The sequence below is a fragment of the Macrotis lagotis genome, chromosome 5 (assembly GCF_037893015.1).
Source record: "Macrotis lagotis isolate mMagLag1 chromosome 5, bilby.v1.9.chrom.fasta, whole genome shotgun sequence".
In the NCBI taxonomy this organism is placed as follows: domain Eukaryota; kingdom Metazoa; phylum Chordata; class Mammalia; order Peramelemorphia; family Peramelidae; genus Macrotis; species Macrotis lagotis.
Genome location: NC_133662.1, coordinates 239059802 through 239082177, shown reverse-complemented (window position 1 = coordinate 239082177; position 22376 = coordinate 239059802). Strand labels below are relative to the sequence as shown.

General features: G+C 36.1%; 1 protein-coding gene and 1 non-coding gene across 3 annotated transcripts in view; one reads left to right on the top strand and one right to left on the bottom strand.

Annotated features, from left to right (window-relative positions):
• Nucleotides 1-22376, bottom strand: part of NLK (nemo like kinase) — a 130521-nt gene that overhangs the window by 87707 nt on the left and 20438 nt on the right. The window lies entirely within an intron of this gene.
• On the top strand, nt 16367-16473 carry LOC141490365 (U6 spliceosomal RNA). Its single transcript, XR_012469193.1, has one exon. It is a non-coding gene; the product is annotated as a U6 spliceosomal RNA (small nuclear RNA).

The window sequence follows — 22376 nt, the reverse complement described above, 5'->3', positions numbered from 1 at the left end:
TCCTTTTTTGAAAATTGGAACATTTGTCCTTCCTCAGTCAGTATTGTTGTACCACATCTATTCCCCACAATCTTTCAGATAAACGAGAGTGGCTTGCTTAATAACTACATCTGCCAATTCTTTCAATACCTCAGGAGGCAGTTCATCTGGACCATCTGACCAACCAAATTCATCAAGAGTAACTGAATGTTCTTTTGCTATCTGTATTGAATATTAACTCCCTATTGGCCATTTTTTATTCTTGTCATTCCAAGGGTCATTCTCCTTGGCAAAGAAACAAAAGGAAAATAAGACCAGTAGCTCTGCCTTCTATTATCAACTATCATCAGTTTCATATATCCATGCAGTAAGTAATGCCATCTGTCCCCCCCCAGCCCTCATCCCAAATAGCTTTAAAAATATAAAAACCCTTCATACTGCCCTATGTTTTCCTCATTCTGAGCTTTAGTACTCCTAGTACTTAAACCAAAAACCATTGAACCACACTTTTGTAGTCATCTTCTGTTACTTGTTGCTTCTAGTAGCTTCTATACATTTTTAGAAAATCTGTCAGGTGAGTTCTCTGCACATCTCACATCCATCTCTTCTGACAATTCCCATTTTCTCCTCTCACTAGAATTGTTTCCTTCGACTGCTTCACTATTTGATTCTTGATATTTTCTCATTTTTCCCGAGCTAACAACTTTTATGGAATTTCAGTCTACAAGTTACTACCTTATTTCTTTTCTCTGAACTCTGACATCAGGCTTTCAGGTGAATGTCAGAACATACCTGGCTTTCTCTCCTCTATGTCATCTCTGAGATAGTGGTCACTTGCCCAGCTAGGTTCCTTTAATTTCTATTCCAGCAACAAATTTTTCCTCTGAAATCAGAATAGAATTTTCTCTCACTTATTTCTCCACCTTTTGAAAGAAGTTATCATTTAAAGCAAGGCAAGAAATTATGAACTGCTCTGCTTTTGTCAAAAAGCAAGCTACAACAAATATCAAGAGAATTGTACTGAAGATAACTAAATCCATCCCTGCTCTATCACATCTCCAAGTCAGACTTGTGATGTGTATCCCATCTTCCATCTTGTTCTTCTTTCTGCCCAGGAGATTTATAATATACTACAATGAAAAACTGTTTCTGTTTCTGCCTCCATTCATCTTAAACCAAATACTCTTTGTCTATCATCCTTCCCTCTCTGGTTCTTGGATTGGGCATTTATTGTCTTTAGACAATTGAGATTCTGAGTTTTACCACAGGCTCCTTTTTTACTTATTTACTTATTCATTCATTCATTTATTTATTTATATTTTTGGTTTACTGTAACAGTTTGCCTTAAATTCTAATTTTATATTTCTTTCTATATTATAGCTACTCTAAAGGTATCAATCAACAAAGATACATTTCAGTAGTTTCTTCTAAACCTCCTTTTTGGATTATATTTTGATCATATTTTCAAATGTATTCTTGTCAGCCTTTGTTAGGGATACTCCATCTCTGGTCAGAAACCTTTCCTAATTTTTTTTTAAACTATGCTCCAGAAATCTGAATCTCATTTTTGGACCCTGGATGTTTAGCCAGCTGCTTACCTTCTAAATAAGCGATTCGTTTCTGCATCCCTTGCCATAAAAAGCAAAAATGATGAAAACTCCATATGGAACCTCTTTGGGTTTTTAGCATGTTTCTTGCTTAAGATTCAAATTTTGCCAGTGTTTTCTGGCTTTCTTTGGCAATATCATTTGTAGCCATGAATACGGGGAACAATCATTTGTTCTGACAAGTCTTTAAGAAGGAAGATAGTAGATACCTTTAGTGTTGTTTATTAAGCCAATCAACCAATCGGAAAGCATTAGACAGTAACTATATATCAGGAACTATGCTGGAACATACTTAAATTAGGGCTACAAGGTTTAGTTTTTGAGTTTGTGTCCTCCATTCGCAGCCCAGAACTTACTAGCCTGCTCAACTAAGTGCTTACTAAACACATTTTATTTTATCTTTTTTGTGGACCTAACAGGATTTCTGATCTGGACCTGTGATTTCACTCCTTCTACAAGAGTGGAGCGAGAATTGTTCTGAAACTTTCTAACAGTGGCCTAAGACATGAGAGGTCAGTATAGGCTAGAGACAACACTTGAACCCAGGTCCCTTTGGCTCCAAAGTAAACTCTTCAACCAAAGCCTCTCACAGCCTCCAAGAAAGGGTTCCACCATCCTGCAAAATTGCTGCTTCAGAGAAGAAAAAATGATTTACAGAAGAAAGGACTTCCATTCAGGATCCTTACAGGGAAGCCTGCCCTTGATATTACTTTCAAAATGTTTTCCAAGAAATCAGAAGAAATTACACTTATCCTTTGATATTCATTGGGGTTAGGTGTATAGGACTCTTGTGAATGAAAAACATCAAATAATGCTAGGCCGCACCCCAAACCTTTGTTGTTGTTTTTTTTTTTAATAATTCTGACCATATAAAACACACAAAACAAAATAAAACAATAATACATTGTACCCATAAAAAAGTTGCCGTTTCTACAAGATAAAGATCAGTATATCTCATATACTATGCAGATCCTCTGCAGCAGCCAGGGTAGAAGCAGTAACTGTTTCACAGATTTCCTTCTCCTATGAAAAGTACAGGTTATAACCATCACTGGGAGAGAAAATCACATACCTGAATCTGGATGGTGGAGAGAAAGAGGAGTGTTCCCAAAGAGTGCATACATACACTCACCAAAACAGAGCAGTTCATAATTTCTTGCCTTTCTTTAAAATTTAAAATTTAACTAGAATGTATAATTATAGTAGTAAGTAATAAAATAGATGAATATGCAACATTTATGACTAATGGAGGGATCCGTCTGTATGGCCATCTCTAATACTCAACAACTGACTTCTTTCAAACCACTCTCAGAAAACTTGATTTCAGTTAACAGAAGAACTAAGATCATTTTGACTTGATTAGACTGAATCAGCTGTTCATAGAGCCTGTGAATCTATCTTTTTTCCAGTGAGGAAGAATGTTTTAGCCACCACATTAGGTTTAGCCACCCTCTTCATAATTTGGCAGAGGAGATGACAGATAGAAAGAAGAATGGTGGGAGATGACCTCAACATCCTTTAGGCAATCTGATGGCTGAGTGAGACAGAGACCTACATACATATGTTCACCAAAGCACTGAGCAGCTTAGGTTTTTTTCACTTCAACAGAACAGAAATAAATAAGATTTTCCTTATTCTAAATAAGGACCTGAGCATTTAGCTGAACTTCTGATAATAACTTTCTTTTCACACATATACTTCTTTCCTTGCCATGTCCCAAGAGACAAATTAAGGAACAGTTCACCATGAGGACAGAGTAGTTTATGGGGGACCTCCCACAAAAACCTCTAAATCAATCAGCTGTGGAGGGTTAAAATATGGGCTCAATTTCAGTTTCATTAAATCAGCATGCATTTCAAAGGCAGTACTATATTTGGAGTATCAATATGGTGTGTTTTTAGCATCTAGTCACAAGAAATTTCAGAGAAATCAAAACCATTTGATTCATTAGGAGAGATCAGGAAGCAACTCTGAGTGTAGTAGAAGGGCTGCATCTGGAGTCAGAAGCCACTTGTATGAATGTGGACAAGTCACTTAATGTTCCTGTACTTAGTTCCTTATCAAAATGGGAATGATGCCTGTATAACTTCTTTATATTGTAGGGCTGTTCAGGATCAAATGGCACAGCAGTTATGGAGAGTGCTGGGAACAGCAAGATGCTGCATAAATAACAGCTTGACTTTGAAAAATGGAAATTCACAACACCATTGAGAGAGCACGTTTCTGAGCTGATGGGGAAAACTTAAGTATTAAAGAAATTCTCTGGCATCAAGGGTTCTATCCTTGAGCTAGAAGTGGGAGTGGCCACCAAGGCTGAAATGTACTTAATCCTAACAGGGCTTTAAACTGAGGACAATTGAAGTGGGTTTAGATACTGGCTCTTCCACTTACTTCCCCCCCAGAGATCTGGGGCAAGTCTCTTCACCAGAGAAGAGGCTTCTAGTGGTCTTTTAGTGCAACTCTGTATCTGTAATGTAAGCTGGCCTTAGGTGGTCTCTAGATCTATGATACTGTGACAAAGAAGGGAGAAACCTACCTACATATATCCATTAAACTAGCAGTTGAGAGACCCAGAAATTTGATGCAGACAAAATTTTAAGAAAGGTCTCAGATGACTGCCAAAAGGAAAAGTCATATTGGACCAGAGTCTACTAGAGAACTAGAGAACACAAGGAAATGAAGTTGAAATTCTTAGTTCTCTTTCCAAGTCCCAATGAGATTAATGATAGAATGTATGTATATGTATGTGTGTGTGCATGTATGTACGCACACGTGCACACACACACACACACACACAGAAGGATATCTCTTATTCAAAAGAAAAAGAGCTAAAAAATGGCATAAAAAATAGAGACTGGGGGCAGCTAGATGGTGCAGTGAATAGAGCACCAACCCTGGAGTCAGGAGGGCCTGAGTTCAAATCTGACCTCAGACACTTAATGATTGCCTAGCTGTGTGTCCTTGGGCAAGTCACTTAACCCCATTACCTTAAATAAAAATTTAAAAAAAAAAATGGAGACTGAAAAAAGAAACCCAAAGAATAATCATGGATGATTCACTGTTAAGAGACCTAAAAGAGTGCCCTAGGGATCTGTGCTTGCCCCAATTTTGTTTAACAATTTTCCAAAGATTTTTATTATAAAGGGAGAAATAGATAATTAATGTCAAAAACCAAAAGTGGAATGGCCTTCTCAGGATGCAGTCTAGATTGAAAGAGCATTTGTGCTTGTACAATTATGGGATGAGTTAGATGGCTTTAAAGTTCCTTCCAACTTAGCTTCTGTAAAATTATGCAGGCAAGTAGACTTACCTAATTACAATCTCCTCCAAAAAAAGAAAAAGCAATCTAATGGAAAAAAGTTCTGTTCCAATTGCAGTACAATTTCTAGTAGACCTAGAAGGATAATAGTAATTAAAAAAAAAGAAAAAAAGGGAGCAGTTCTAAGTGGGGAACCTTCTTTAAACATGCCAGTTCCTCCAAATGTTTTCTCTGAATGGCTGATCATATAGAGAAAAAACTGTCTTAAATCCAAAGTCTTCTCTAGAATACAATTAGAAACACATTAACTTCTTCCTCTGAAAAAGCTACAGGTATTAAATCAGGCTTGGTCAATCCAAAGACAAAATAGAGATATATTACAACAAAGCTTCATTTTAACACTAGAAAGAGCAGAAAATCTGCTGTGGGAAAGGTGGGTGCTTTGAAGTTGAACTTAAGGAAATATACTATGTTATTAGCTGTGATGTTTTTAGGGCTTTCTTGTCCACCAGGGATTTCAGTCCAGCAATATTTCAATGGATGATAAAATGAAATCCTGGAGACAAAGGAAGTCACTAAAGAATGTTTCAGAAGTCATCTTGACATAAAATCTTGATTTTGGTAGATGTTCAAAGAAAATTATTGAAAAAGATAGTCAAGAAGGGGTATTATCCAGAAGTCTCAGTTGTGCTTGGAATAAACTTCATGAAATTGTAGTGTATCATTTGGGACCATAGCACATCAAGGGGAAGAGCTTGTTAATAGGCCTAGGAAAGGTTCCATGAATCTGCTACCTTTATTTTTATATAATCCAACAATACCAAATATTATGATGGCTGATTAATTTTAAGAAAAATATTTTGGAACAACTTTCAACTATGGCAAAGACATCTATAATTTTTCTATTAAGTAGGAATAGGATAAGTTTTTGTGTAGCTGAATTATATATAACTGCAGATAACTGAAAAAAATACAAAAGAACTAATGTATGTTTTTCAGTTATCTGCAGTTATATATAACTGTGCCAAAACAACCAAAAGAAGTTGCCATCCTTAGGTGTGTAAAGCAATAGAAATTAAAGCAATTTATATTTCTACTAAAATATAAAATAGTCAGCTATATGAACTTGTTTCAGATAACTCTTAAAAACTGGATGGTATTCAATAATTTAGAAGTTGATATTCCTCCAAGGGAACACTCTCTAATCTCAAAACTCTTTCAACCACATTTTTAGAACAGCCTTATTCATTTCCAGGATTCTTTACTTTTGGTATATTATCATGGAGCCCAAGCCCTTTGTCAAGCTGGTGAAGCCTGTGGCCATCTTCTCAGAATACTGTTTTAAAATAGGATGAAGGGGTCATAAAAGGAGAGAAGCTAATGAGATATAATGTCTCCTATTATTAAATGCATTATAGGACTATTAATGAAAAGGGTAGTTAATAAAAGATATAAAAATAAAGGTGTCATTTTTTTCCCCCATTCAAGCTAAAAGACTTGCTGAAATTTATCTAGTTTGAGCTCAGAATATAGAAAGTAATATGGCACTAAATTTTTCTAAAATATAAAATGAAATTTAGAATATAAGATTCTAAAATATAAAATAAAATCCTCCATAAACAAAAAAACCAAAACTTTCAAAAGTTAACCTGGAGATAATTAAAATAATGTTTAAGTAGTAACATCAAACCTGTAATTATTCCTCTAAATTAAACAACCCAATTTGATTAAAAGTAACAAACATAAAATATGTTCAGATGAATGCTAAAAAAAGATGGTTGGATAAATGTATATGGGAATACTTAATGTGCATTAAAATTAAACTTCTCACAATTCAGAGTGCCAGTGAAAACTTTAATTTCATTTTAAGACCAAATAAATTAAGACTTTCTACTGGTCACTTCAGATTTTAATACATAAATGGCAAATCAGAAATCTAACTCATGAAGCATTTCCTTTGAAAGAAATCAAAATCAGATCTTTGTCACCCAAGTCATTTTTATTTTAACAGGAACCATACCCACACCTTTAATGTGCTTCCTAAAACAAGGCAACAAAAGTTCTGTTACCAGAATATTCTGTTATTCTTTCTTCAGTTAACTCAACAATTATATATATGTGTGTATATATACATATACATATGCACATTGTGAATGTATATGTATGTCAATCTTTTACTCAATCCAACTTTACAATTCTGTAAAATTATGAATTAGAAAGCATCACCCTTACCTTAACAAGACAATCACTTAGTTAAACAGAATCCTTTATAACAAACTTTTATATTTGCCAAATAGTTCTAAAGATTTTCCTTATTTTTTTCACCTGGCTTTGATTTAATGACCCATTATATTAACCTTCATTTTAAGAATGATACTACAATGAAACAAAACTCACTTTTTGCAGAAGATTGATGGTAACTTTGAGAATCCTAGAGAATCAACTAAAAAACTATTGAAACAATTAACAACTTTGGCAAAGTTGCAGAACAAAATAAAACCACATAAATCATCAGCATTTCTATATACTACCAAAAGAAGCAGGACGAGATAGAAAGAGAAATTCCAGGCAGGGGCAGCAAGGTGGCATAGTGGATAGAGCACAGCCCTGGAGTAGGGAGGATCTGAGTTCAAATCCAGAGTCAGACACTTAATAAATTACCTTGCTGTGTGACCATGGGCAAGCCACTTAACCCCATTACCCCCAAACAAAACTAAAAGAGAAATTACATTTAAAATAACTGCAGATTATATAAAATACTTGAAAGTTTATTTGCCAAGACAAACTCAGGGGTTATATGAACACAGTTACAAAACACTTCACACAAATAAAGACAGATCTAAACAACTGGAAAAATATCAATGGCTCATGGGTAGGCTGAATCAATATAATAAAAACAAAATTCTGCCTAAGTTAATTTACTTATTTAGCTCCATACCAATCAAACTACCAGAGAATTATAGCATCAGAAAAAACAGCAATAACATTCATCTGAAAGAACAAAAGGTCAAATACATCAGGGGAATCAATGAGAAAAAAATGTTAAGGAAGGCAGTCTAGCAGTTCCAGATTTAAACTATATTACAAAATGGTAATCATCAAAACAATCTGGAACTGACTAAGAAATAGAGTGGTGGGGGCAGCTAGGTGGCACAGTGTTTGGAGCACTGGAGACAGAAGGATCTAAATTCAAATTTTACCTCAGGACAATAACTTGTAAAAAAAAAAGAGTGGTGGATCACTGGAATAAATTAGGCAGGTTACACAGTCGTAAAAGACCAAAGTAAACTAGTATTTGATAAACCCAAAGATCCAAGCTTTTGGAGTAAGTACTCAGCATTTAGCAAAAACTGCTTGGGAAAACCGGCAGAAATGAGGCATAGATCAACATCTCACTCACGCAGTAAACCAAAAGGACAAAATGGATAAATGATTTAGACATTAAATGTGACATCATAAGTAAATCAGGGGAGCATGGGAAAATGTATCTGTCAGATCTATGGGTAAGGGAAGAGTTTTACCAAACAAGAGAAAGAAAGGGTCATGGGAAATAAATGATAAATGAGAAAAAAACGTTGACAGCAAATTTCTCTATTAAAGACTCATTTCTTAAGTACACAGGAAACTGAGCCAAATTTATAAAAATATGTTCCCCAGGTGACAAATGGTCAAGGCTATGACTAGGCAGCAGAAGAAATCAAAGCTATCAACAATCACATTAAAAATGCTCTAAAACACTACTGATTAGAGAAATGCAAATTAAAACAATTCTGAGATACCACCTCATATCTGTAACAAATGTTGGAGGGGGTGTGGAAAAATTGGGACATTAAAAGCACTGTTGGTGGAACTGTGAACTGATTCAGCCCTTCTGGAGAACAATATGGAACTAGGCCAATAAGGACTATAAAATTGTGTGTATTCTTTGACCCAGGAATACCACTGCTAGGGTTGTATCCCAAAAAGGTCAAAGGAAAAGGACCCATATGTATGAAAATATTTATAGCAATTCTTTCTTTGGTGGCAAAAAATGGAACTGGAATAACATTAATAACAAGCTGTGTTACATTGACTGTGATGTACCACTGTGCTACAAGAAATGACAAAGATGGAGGTTTCAGAAAAGCTTGGGAAGATTTGTCTAAACTCATGAAAAGTGAAGTGAATAGACTCAGAAGAATATGGGGTGATATTGTGAGGATGTCCTCACATCTCTTATCCAATGATCCAAGACAGTCCCAAAGGCCCCAGTGATAACAAATGTCACCCATCCTCAGAGAGTGAGCTGATGTGCCCTGAGTGCAGACTGAAGCAGATTGTTTTATTCTCTTTACTTTTTTGTTTTATTTTGTTTTTGTTTTCTTTTGCAACATGGCTAAGGAATTAGGTTTGGTATGACTTAACTCGTATTATTTTTTTAGGGTTTTTTTTTTTTTTTGCAAGGCAAATGGGGTTAAGTGGCTTGCCCAAGGCCACACAGCTAGGTAATTATTAAATGTCTGAGACCAGATTTGAACCCAGGTACTCCTGACTCCAAGGCCAGTGCTTTATTCACTACGCCACCTAGCTGCTCCTTTAACTCATATTTAAGTGGTATCAAATTGCTTGTCTTCTCAAAGAGGGAGAAAAAGAGGGCGGGATAGAATTTAGACTTGAATTTTAAAAAATGATTGTTGTAATTTTTTACATATAATTGGGAAATATTTAATGAAATAAACAATTAAAAATAAAAAACAAGTTCAATACAGAGGCCTACGTGTCGGTAGGAAGTACACCTTGAAATTTTTTTTTCCCACACTGATGAAAGATTGGTAATGGTCCCATTTTTATTACAGCTGGACTAGCACTAAAGGTGCAATCTCTTGCCATGGAAGAGAGTAAAAAAGGTGATGTCATTTGTCCAAAAATCAATGCCATCACATGCCATATAGGCAAGGGACCGCCTCATTGTTCAGACACAGCCTTGATTCTCATTTATGCCTCTAGGAGTCCTTTGAGGGACAGGGCTGAAATTAATTTTTTCCAGCTTCATACTAGATTTAACATTGACTTTCCTCCCTATTCTCCAATGCATAAACAAACAACCTCCGAATCCTCCCATCTCTAGGTCCTGTGATAAGTTATGTCAAGGGAAGCTTCACCAAACAGCCTTAAAGAAGTTTGCATCCCGTTAAAGGGAAAACTGGTACACAGAAAATTAAATGGATTGGAGAAGGGAGGGAAGAGGGAACAGATCAATTAAGGAGGCTACTACAATCGTCTTTGTTGGGTTTTTCTCCATATCTTCATGATCCCATTTGGGTTTTCTTGGCAAAGATCCTAGAATGATTTGCCGAACCTTCAACTCATTTTACAGATGAGGAAACTGAGGTATTCCAAGTTAAGCCAACTGTCTTGGGTCACATAGCTAACAATTGTCTGAAGCCAGCTTTGAACCCAGGAAGATATCTTTCCTCTAAGGCACTTAGCTGCCCCTTAATAATCCAGAAACTAATGTTTCTTGAACCAGAGCAATGACTCTGTGAGTGGAAAAAAAAGGAGAGATGCAATCAGGCAAGCATTTTGGTAAAGGGTGACTGACTATGTACTTGGCACTGCCCTAAGGGTGGAAGATACAAAGACCAAAGTAAAACTATCCCTTGCCTTCAAGGAGTTTATATTCAAATGGAAGAGATGATGTGAATATGAGCAGTAATATCAACTAACCAAGGTAGTTTGGGAATTTACTGTGGGGGTAGAATTAACAAAACTTGGTCATAAATCAGATCTCTCAGTATCTTTCCTATATTTCAGCCCAACTGAATGAAAAGTTGCCCCTAGAACATGGTCCTGTGACCTTTGCTCATGACCTCCTCCTGGAAATCTCTGAATTATCTAATCAGCTGAACATGCTGATATATGTATACTATCTATGTATGCATGTTTATATGTACACACACATATATCTTCTACACCCTTCCACTCATGACAGCCTCAGAGTCCAGTTCAAATGCCTTGTCCCTGACAACTTCCATGTTTGTTTTGGCTGGAGTGAATTCTTTTCCTTTGTGGGTAGTTTCCTTACAGGATTCATCATGAATAACTTTGTGTTACAGTGATGTCTTATCTCCCTTTCTCAACTTCAGGCTTTTTATGGGCAGGAACTATTGACTTAATAAATGAACTAAAATGCCAGAATTGGGTGATTTAAATCAAAATAACTAAAAACAAGGTTAAAATTGTGGATTCCAGAACCTGCTCATATTAGAAGGAAATTTATGCTCCCCAAATATGATATATTAAATGTTTTGGTAGAAAAGAGCTGAACCAGCATAAAAAAAAAAGACTTTTAATCACCTGCTCTTCTGTCATTGTCCCCCAGATTATTGCAAGCTTTTCATCTATCTCTATGGCAACAAGTACCTGGTTTATCATGTTAATTTTTAAGTGGTCTACTAATAAAGTGCCACTTTGGGACATTTTTTCTGAAATCACAGCAATCTTATAAGGATACACACACACACACACACACACACACACACACACACTTTTTTTTACTCCAACCATTTTTTTACTTCAAAAAATTCTACCTTGAGCGATCATGTCTCTAATTTTTTCTAACTAATACTCCCCTACCAGTAAAATCATTAGGTGGCTGTATAACCAGGAATTGGACCAAATGGTCAAGAGCTCTCCCTGAAGCAGCACTGGTGGAGACAAGTTGGCAACACCCCTGCATGGCAGCCTGTGGACACAGCTGATAGCTAAGCCCAACCAGGCTTATCTGCACCCTACAATTTCACCTAAGTTGGTCTTCTGGGAAGGGTAACTGCCACAGAGAGGCTTCAAAGTTTTCAAGCACATTGCATATATTGCCTCTTTTGAAAGACTTCATTCATAAATAGTAATTCCTACTAAGTCCCTTGTGTTTTTCTTGAGACCAGTACTACTGCTTGTTTCTTAGTTTTTCTATTATTTTATGAAATATCTTGCCCATTTAGGCTAAAATTATCCATTAATGTTTTTAATGAACACGAGTGCCTGAATTACCCACATAAGCTTTGGGACTTCTAAATTTGCACTAAATTTAGTGGATGCAAGTTTAACTATTAGGTTAAAAAGCTAAATCTGATAAAAGATTTTTGAAGTTACAAAATTCTTTCATATTAAGATTTGAGTAATGACTAACACTAGTTGAGATGGTTGTTAAGTGATTAATAACTTTCTCACTCAGAGAAGCCCTTTTATTCATACTGGCAACCTAAAGGAAAAACCTTTCTTTTTCACTCTAGAGCATTTACTTTAAAATATTCAACAATCATGGTGCCTGCATCTTGCTTTACTCTTCAAATAGGACATAGTCCACATATAAAATCATTCCAACTTTAATACAAAAATACAAACTTCATCACTGGTGGTGGCATTTTAGGTGAGCTCTGGAAAATGTGATTTTTCCCGAATTCAGTTACAAAACCTACTGTGACTTTTAAAAAACCTTAACGTCTGCAGAAATCCAGAAGCAGAATTTCCACATTTACAGAATACTCAAGAGCAATGTTTGCCTGTGGACAATGAGCTGAGAATCCCCCATGAACCACATAAAAAGGAATCTGACAGTCACCACAATCACAAGAAAGCAGCGGCGATTTCAAGGAGCTGTACACTCCATACCAATCTTAGAACATTTTTGTTTTATAAATACAACCAGAATTAGGGCACATGAAGAGTATACAGAAGAGTATTAACCTCTCCTTTCTTCCCAAACTACCATGCATTTTTTCAGAATAAATATAACAAACTTTAAAAAAAGGGAAGAAAATCAATAATGTTCCCCTTGAACAAGTTTAAAACTAACTTAACCGATATTTGAGAAACCTACTTTTTGGGAAAAAAAGGTCAGTTAATTCCCTCCTTGGCACATTTTAGTAAATTTTATTATAATAAATGTCAGAAAATCAACATGTTTGGCAAACTTGTAGATGATGACTCAAATACAATCAGGTAAAGTTTTAGCTGATAATAATACATCTTGATTATAATGCATTGAAACTGAGCTGCATCACTGAAAAACACCCGCAGTATCCACAATATTTTATAGACAATTCAAAAAGCAACAAGAATCCAATCCAATCAAAAACTTCTTCATTATACTTCTGCTATTCCCATAGTTTTCACACTATAGAAAGACAAGAGAAACCATTGACTGGAAGGGCAGTAGGTGATCAAGAAATGGGCATATCTCATTGTGGCTGTATTTTTAAAAACACAATCTCTTATAAAATCAGAACAATTCTCGCGAGCAAGAATCTGTATCTGAGATCTATATAAATCTCTCCTTTCATACAATTTTTACTGCAGCCTCATTCAGAGTTATGTTTTTTTTTTTAGGTTTTTGCAAGGCAAATGGGGTTAAGTGGCTTGCCCAAGGTCACACAGCTAGGTAATCATTAAGTGTCTGAGACTGGATTTGAACCCAGGTACTCCTGACTCCAGGGCTGGTGCTTTATCCACTGCGCCACCTAGCCGCCCCCAGGGTTATGTTTTATACCAATCCAATACAGATGAAAAAATACCACATATACTAGTAAAAAGGCAGCAACATTTAAAATTCATGCCTTGCCTTAAACTTTTTATAAAGACTGGTTCATATAATTCTAAAACAAAATAGGAACAACTTCAAATATCCTCAAAGAAAATGACTTAAATAAAATAGAGATTCTTAAACTGGGGTCTGTTTAAAAAAAAAAAAACCTGATAAGCATTTCAATATAATTGGTTCCCTTTGTAGTATTATGTATTTTATGTTTTTAAAAATATTCTTCTGAGAAGAAGTCTAGCATAGGCCTCACCAGACTGCCAGAGGGGGACAACTCCCAAAAAGGTTAAGAACCCTTGACTTGAGAAAAGTCACTGTTTTCCATGATACAGCACAGGGAGAAATGTATTATAAGAGTTGTGTGGGAAAAGTCAACTTTAATTTCAGGAAACAAGAATTTTCTTTCTCCTTTAACTAATCTAATTGTATTAAGTCATTGTGGCCATTACTCCAAACATATAATCAATTCTAGTACATAGTACATACATGTAGCCAAGCAAGAAGCATAACTTAAGACTCACAACAAAAATCTAAAGCAAAGACACCTGGTATTAAACTACCTTTGAAAATGAAGGACAAACAACAATAACTAATACAATCCATTCAAGCAGCTGAAGATTTCTCTTAATTTTTGATAGAGTTTCAAGAATAAAGGAAAATTTTGAGAAGTGCACCTGCATATCATTAAAAACATGCTACCTCCTTGACTATTTCTATTTCAAAGCTTTTACAGCCCAAAGTACCACTCTACTAAAACAAAAACAGCAGCTTTTAGTGAAGTTGACAAATAAGCCTTTTGTGGTCCTTTCACTTTTGAGGTCAACGCCAAACTTTGCCCTTCTATTTCAGCTCACCATCCAGACTGACTCTTCAATATGAAGAGTTGCAGAAGCACAGACTGAGATGACTATTTGTTCACTCCACAATTACTCTCATCCCCCCCACCAAAAGCCTACTTGCTGACAGAAGGGGATTGATCAAGGTAGGTAAGTAGGAGCCCAAAGCAGAACTGCTTTACAGTTATAATTAGGCATCTGGGACCTGTAAAGCTGCATTTTGCCAGATACATATTTTCTGGCAATTCAGGTGACTAAAATGAATTTCATATTCCGAGGCATTTATTCAATTGTGAAAGATGGAAAGATAGGAAGGAAATAATTTTCTTAAGTCTCCCTATTCAGAATAAGCTGGTCATACTATGCTGTAGATGCAACATTTTTATTCAAGGTGTGTGTGTGTGTGTGTGTGTGTGTTGGTGGTGGTGGGGAAACCCATACGAACTATATTGTGTGGGAACCTATAAACTTTTAGTTATTACAAATATAAAGTCAATCAATGCTTCTGACAGGTAATCAGCTTCGGGGACTGAATTTGTTTGGGGGTGTTGACACTGAATGAATAAGCTAGTAATGAGTAACTTATAAAAGATTCCGAAAAGCCTGACTATCAGCTACTCTTTCCCCAAAGATGTAAGAAGTAAGCACATTTCCTATATGAAGGGTTAATGATCGTGCTCTTCATGTCATACTTCAAAGGTAAGTTTTATTCACATCTTGTTCAGCTGCCAAATACAGTCCTCTCCAGAGCTTTTTCCAAAGGCGGATGTCCTAAAAAGCCTTTTAATGTTTCTTTCTAATCATCCCCTCAAGCATATGCAACATTATGACTTATTCTTTAAAAATCAGAGCTAAAAGGAACACTGATTACTTACTGCAAGGAATCAGTCTCAAACAAAACCACGATCAAGAATAACTAACTTACAAGCAACTGGTTCTGACAATTTAGGTGTTTTTTCTATGTTTTTTAAACATAATATTTCAAAGTCTTCAGACTAAGACTATATGGGTCAACCAGTTCCCATACATACCGAAAATAAACCAAAGACGACGCTCCCTAATCTTCCCCTTAAAACTGCCAGCTAACTGAAAAGAGGAACTTCACTATCTTATTTCTTGCCAGAGCACTATCCCTTCAATGAGTCAGGAGCATCAGGCTCAGACAGAGGCTTAATCCCACAACCTTCCCTAACCAAAATTATCCTTAAATTTAAATGATCCCCCATTCAAGTCTTAACCTCCATCATTTACAAACTGAGATATTGCTTTTAGGGGTTCCCTTAAACAGAGAAATGTCATGCTTTGGAAAAAGACTGGGTAGGGAAAGGATGAGCTGGACATAGGTTAAGAGACTACCAGTGAAAGCTCCCTTCAGCCATGCAGGAAGCATCCCCTCTGCCCTCCTCATCTAAAATTGTAAAAGACAGACTTCTAGCTTTGGCTGGAATTGTGAAATGAGCTTCTATTGCATAAAGAAGATGAGATTTTTCTTCTAGCCAGGGATGTAAAATCTCAACAAGTATGTGCTAGAAACAGCATTATAAAGATCTCATGAAGCTTCTATTTTCATGCAAATCTTCCTCAGTCTCCATCTGCTGAAATTTTCCCCTAGTTCCAGGCCCAGTTGAGGTACCACAACCTCTTCCAGGAGTGACCCCCATATTCTCTGGCTAAACAAATCTTTCTCTAAGTCTCTCAAAGTCCTCTGTTCGAACCTGGTTTTCTGTACTTATTTCCATACTCATTTACATTATTTATATGTACATTTTCTAGTTTCTCTTTGAAACTCAAAGTTTCTTGCAGGCAACAACTAGGACTTATTTATTTCATTTTTTCATATACCTAAAAGGGAACATCTGCTTATAGAAGGTACTTAAAAAATGTTTCTTGAGTTGAACAAAAAAAACCAAACCTTGCCCTGAAGACATTTTAAATCTCTTTGGAGAGAAAAAGGCCAATGTCACATTTCCCCAAAGTTGCTCCAGGTATCAGAGAGAAGTCTGGGGGTGCCACAGGACTACCTAATGTGTGGCACTGCTGCAGCAATGGGGTGGGGAAGAAGAAAGTACTTTTGTGAGAATGCCACAAAGAGCTCTTAAAAGGGGAAGGGGTGCTCGCTTTGGCAGCACATATACTAAAATTGGAATGATACGGAGAAGATTAGCATGGCCCCTGTGCAAGGATGACACGCAAATTCGTGAAGCGTTCCATATTTTTTGCCATATAGTGAGTGATTGATTACCTGCCCTCCCATAGGGAGGAGGGAAAGCTACTTGACTCCTACCAGGATTGCACTGTATATGTAATGATCATCTACATAAATTTTATATGTATAATAATTTCCATTTTTATATGTTAGGTAAATATTTGTAAGAGTTATACTTACACAAATGAAATTATTATAATGAGTACTAATATATTTTTTTCATGTTTCATTGCCTGAATAAAAACTGTTTATCACTGTTAAAAAAAAAGGGAAGGGGCTAGAATTTGCAAGTGGTACTGAATGAGTTAAAAAATTCTGGATAAAGGGAAGGTTGGTTGAGATGACCAGAATGTCATCTCATGATAGAAACAAGCAGCCCCTGATTGAATGAAGCACAAAGTCTTCAGGAATTGCCAGTGATATGGGTGATAGTCAATGAGTACTAATGAGCCACATTAGAGAACAGAGTCTAACTTTGAGAAGATGAATCTAGCAGCAAAGTGCAGAATGGGTGAGAGAAGAAGATAAAGAGGAAAAAAAAAAGTGGGAGAACCCAGGAAGAAGCCATGACATGGTAAAGGAGGAGACAAGACTGTCTGGCTAGTTCTTTGGTGAGGATGGAATAAGAGGTGAAATCATTCTGTATAAATACCAAGGTGTTCCAAAACATACCATGCTACCGAAATCATACGCGTTTTATTAAGATCAGGTGGATTTGGGGCTGCATTCTGGAGGGAGAGTCTGGGTCTAACTTCTATCAAGAAAAGGGAGGCAGACTATAGGGGTTCTGTTGTCATTTTTCTATTTTTTTTAAAGAATATGGTTAGAATATACAGCCCAATTTTAAAATGAGAGAAACTCTGAAAAGGTTAATGTGTTCTTCACTTAAATGACAACCAAAAGAGATTTTACATTTGCCTAGCTAAGATTAACATAAGTATTAGCTCACTTTAAAAAAGACTCTATTAAGATCAGTCATTTTTCCTTCAGTACATTGAAAGAGACATGCTTATTTTAGAAACCATCTTCTAATGACTATATTTTAAGTTCCATTATTGGATGTGCTATAATCTACATTCACATCAAACTGGCTTGCCCCAAAATAATCAAGCATGTTGCTTGGGGGGGGGGGGGGGAAGGATAATACATGCTTCCTGAGCTAAATCAACACACTGTTTTGTAATTACAGTTCATGGGATGAGTAGAGAGGTGTTAATAAGCTTCACTAGATGATACTTTCTTTGCTTATTCACATTACCTTTATTGTTTAAAAAGAAATACTTTAAGATAAGACATCTTTATAATTAACTTTTTATCATAAATTCTAGAAATGAGACACTTGGGAAAGATCCTAACAATTTTATAAATATGTACCCCACCCCTCAATCCTAATCTTCTTACCTACATTCCCAAGGGGAAACAACCCAGGAGAGTAACCTATAACACATCATTCCCAGAAAATGCAATATTTAATATTATAAAATGTTTTTGAGTTAAGGGATTTAGAAGTCAATAAGCTTTTCAAAATCTCAAGACAGGTTGAGATAATCAATCTCATGGTTAGTTTTCAATATTCCTTAGAATACATGGGCAATCAATAGTTGATATAATTCATGATAGCCTTTTTCAATGGCAGAACTTTAAATATTTGGGGAAGGAGAAATCCAATTAAATAAAAAAAAAATCTAGTTACATTTTACTATCTTACTGCTAGAAAGTCTAATCTAACAGCATTTCCCACATCAAACTGATTCAATGGCCTAATTCTCCCATTTCTAGCCTAACCTTTTTAGTGTCAGATGCTTATCAAAAGCAAAATATGGTCACTATATAGGTGCTCTTAGGCAGTAGGCTTCCAAGGAATGACTTTTGTTGAAGAAGCTGAAGAATAACTGAAAAGAAAGGAGAATGTGCATGCCTTGTCATTTCCACAGGAAATGAATGAGCAAAGCAAAAGGAAAGAAAGAAAGAAAATAGAGATGGATAGCAGGGACACTTAACTCAGGCTCCCAGAAGCTGTTCTTTAAAGTCATGGAGATAATATACAAAATATTCTCCACCCCCCCCCAACCCCACCTGAATAAACAATAGAAAAAGAAGAGATGAATGATGTGACACACAGGATTTCAGGAACATGAAATTGTATTTATACCTTTGGTTTCTCTGTTCCCTTGCATCTCTTCTACACCTGCTAATTTAGAGAAGGTGGAAGAGGGAAGTAATGGCAGCATATGTGCTGGGTGAGATTTGTGTTAAATTACTACTTTGGGGCACAGAACTAGGCTAATAGGGCAGGTGTTAGAACAAATTGCACATAGCAGTGACAGGCATTTCCCCCCACATTTCATTCCTTCCACTAGTTTGAAACCATAGGTTCTCTCAATTTTACTCTTATAATTAACTCTGGATTTTCAAAAAAACAGATGTGCTAAACATGAGGTTACCTTTCCAACTTCTGGAACGTTTAGGCAAGAAATGCCAAGTGGGGAAAAAACAACTTCTCCTTTGTTACAAAACAATAGAGCTCTCCTCCCTTTGTCTCAATTTTCATAATAGTAACTTGTATATAGTCAAGCCAGTCAAGAAATCTTTTCATTCACAAATTATCTTTTCAAAATAGGGGATCTTTAAAGAACGACTCACAGGAAAGCCAAGACAACTGTAGCACAAATCACTAACCACAAGCTAACAGCAAAAATCAAATACTCTTTCTGAACACTTCATCAAAAGGAGCAAAATCTGAAAAAAGAAAGGAAATTAAAAAGTGTTCCCTTTACATATTTTCATTTAGTATAACTTCCCTACGAAAATAGAGGAGGAAAAAGAAGCTTTAATTTTTTTAATTGGCGCAATTTCACTCATATATTAAACTTTTATATAACAGTGATAAAAATCTGTCTGTAGACTCAATAGATCAAAAGCCTAAACAATAAGTCAGTCAATAAATATTTGCTGTTTATAATAAAATAAGTATATATAGAAAAACTTAAAAGCACAAATTGTGCATACACATCAAAAGAAGCTGCAGTAAAAGTCTTTCTTGGTCTCTCTTCTTGCTTAGTAGAGATTACTCGTATTAAAATTCAGAATGTCTCCTAGTTGCAAACACTGCCTTTCCAGTACTCTGCTTCTTGGAAAAGTATCAGTTGCTCAATTCACATAATCTTCCTGAGAGAGCATTTTTAATTAGAATAATGTCAAATGCACTTTTTTTTTGCAAGGCAAACAGAGGTTAAGTGGCTTGCCCAAGGCCACACGGCTAGGTAATTATTAAGCATCTGAGACTGGATTTGAACCTAGGTACTCCTGACTCTAAGGCCGGTGCTTTATCCACTATGCCACCTAGCTGCCCCTCAAATGCACTTTTAAGTCAGCAGTCCAAACCAGTTCGATGCTAACCAACTGCTTTTGAATACTTTCTTAAACCATTCTGCCTGTCAGTTCATCTAAGTCAGTTAAAACAAACTTTTAACAGGAGAAAATACATTTACAGCCTAAGCGGACAATCTGAAATCAATAATTCAAAGTTTGATCAAGTTTAAGTAGCCAAAGAGGAATAGAATCTCACCTGGTTTGGAGAGAATTATATGAGAAGCAGGTGCATTTCACCACACCCTGTCCCATCCAAAGGCATGCCACAAGAACAGACATGATGACAAAACTTCATGATTAACATCTCCAACTCCACTTTAATAACAATATGTCAATCAGCAGACACCAGACAAGTCATTTGGTCCTGTTGAGTGATCACGCAGCCTGTGAATCAGGAATTCCAAAGAGGGACAGCATCTTCTCCAGAGGCAGATCACCACACCTTTGGACAGCTTTAATTCTTAGCAACTTGTTCTCTAATGTGCCTTTGCAGAATCAGGAGAAAGTGTGGAACAGTAGTAGAAAAACACTGGAGTATTTGATCTGGAATCAAAGGTTCAAAGCCTGCTTCTGATGCTTGCTACCTGTGTAACCTTGGGCAAGTCATCTAATCTCCTCTGGTTTGTTTCCTCACCTATAACATGAAGGTGTTGGACGAGATGATCTCAGAGGTCCCTCCACATCAGCTCCCTCCCACATCACAAGTTCTTCAAATATTAGAATACAGTTATCAAGTCCCATTGTCCTCCCTCAAGGTTTCTATTCTCCAGGCTGACCATCCCCAATTCCTTCAACCAGCATCTATGACAAGGACTAAAGGCCCTTCACCATCCTGGTTGTCTTTGCTGGAGGCTCTCTAGCTTAAAAATGCCTTTGTTAAATTGCAGCACCCAAAAGGAAGTAGTCCAGATGTGCTACAAGTGGTATGGAGGAACTATCATCTCCTTGGCAGCGTGTGGTACAGTGGATGAAGGGTTGGGCTTGGACTTAGAAGACTTGAGGTCAAATTCAGTCTGAAACACTTAGCAGCCATGTGAACCTAGGCAAGTCACTTACCCTGCCTGTCTCACAACATTTAGTCTCTTAATAAAGACCTGTTCCCTTCAACCTTCTCTTAGTTTCCAAAAGCTATGTCTTTCTTAGTGTAGCTCAGGATCTATGATATCTCTCTAATATAATGGCTACAGAAAGTCCAAAACTAAAGCCACCATTTGAGTCTACCAATGCATTTTGGAATGTGTCTTACAAAAGCAAACAGCAATCATTTCTTTTCCTAGACACGGGGCAGACAAAACAGAAAGTACTTGTAGGCACCACGATCACTTCCTCCCGGACTAGAGTGTTAGTGAAATTTTTTTAAAACACAAAGTAGAGTAAGAAAGGTAACTACACCACAATGCTTGTGCTTTTAGAAAACAAATAATACACTAAGGAATATAATCAGTAAATGAGTGTATCAAGAAAAATCAGATAATTTAAGCAAAAGCTAGCCAAAGATGTTAGGAGGGGGAGATTTAGGTATCAGATGGGGATAGGTTCTTCCCAACTAAGATTCCACAATTCTATGACTCCAAATCATCTTCAATTTATTTATGCTTATTTTCCCCTTCGGATACTAACTTAAAAGCCCCAATTTTATGACTCAGATAGTTTACTATGTATTTTTACTGCTCATCCATGATAGTTATCTTGGCAGGAAATCGTCTCATTTGACAGTTTGATAAAACAAGAGTAACAACAAAAAAAGGACACTCATTTTTTTTAAAAGGAAAAAAATGACTTGATTACTGTCTTTGAGTATTTTAATAAGAGAGAAGCTGACGAGCTGTCCTTCATAGCCATAGAAAACTGAAATGGGCTTAAACCTGGCAATTTTGGTTGGACACAAAGGAGCCCTTCTTGACTGTCAAGGTAACAAAACACTGGAAATAACACTGAAGAAGGCTTAGGTAATGCACCATTTGGTATCTTCACACAGAAACTACAGGGGCAATAGGTTGAGGGAAAGGTACTAGCTTTAGGGATAGCAGGACTAGGGATGGAGAAAAAGGGTTGAATGCTAGCTTTATTAATTATTGTGTGTCTCTGAACAAGTCACTTTATTTCTCTGAGATTTAGCTCCTCTATTTTCAATATGGGGAAATTGGACTAAATGACTTCAAAGTTACTTTCAGCTCTAATTTTATGATACTAGAAAACAATGAATGTTCTGTTATGGTTAATTTTATCAAGTTCAAATATTATTGAAATTATGGGTTATTTATATGATTTTAAGTTCTAAATTCTCAACCACTAATAGTTAAAATCAATTTAAGAATCTCAGAGGAAAAAAAATCTCTGGTAAGGGTTTAGTATTTAACATATATAGACAACAGAAATATACAAGACCAAAAGCCACTCTCTAATAAATAAGAAGTCAGAGATTATGAACAATAATTCTCAAAAGAATTCCAAACTATTAATAACCACATAAAAAGGTTCCAAATTACTAAATCACAATAACCTTGAATCTCTATTTCATGTCCGACAATTTGGCAAAGAT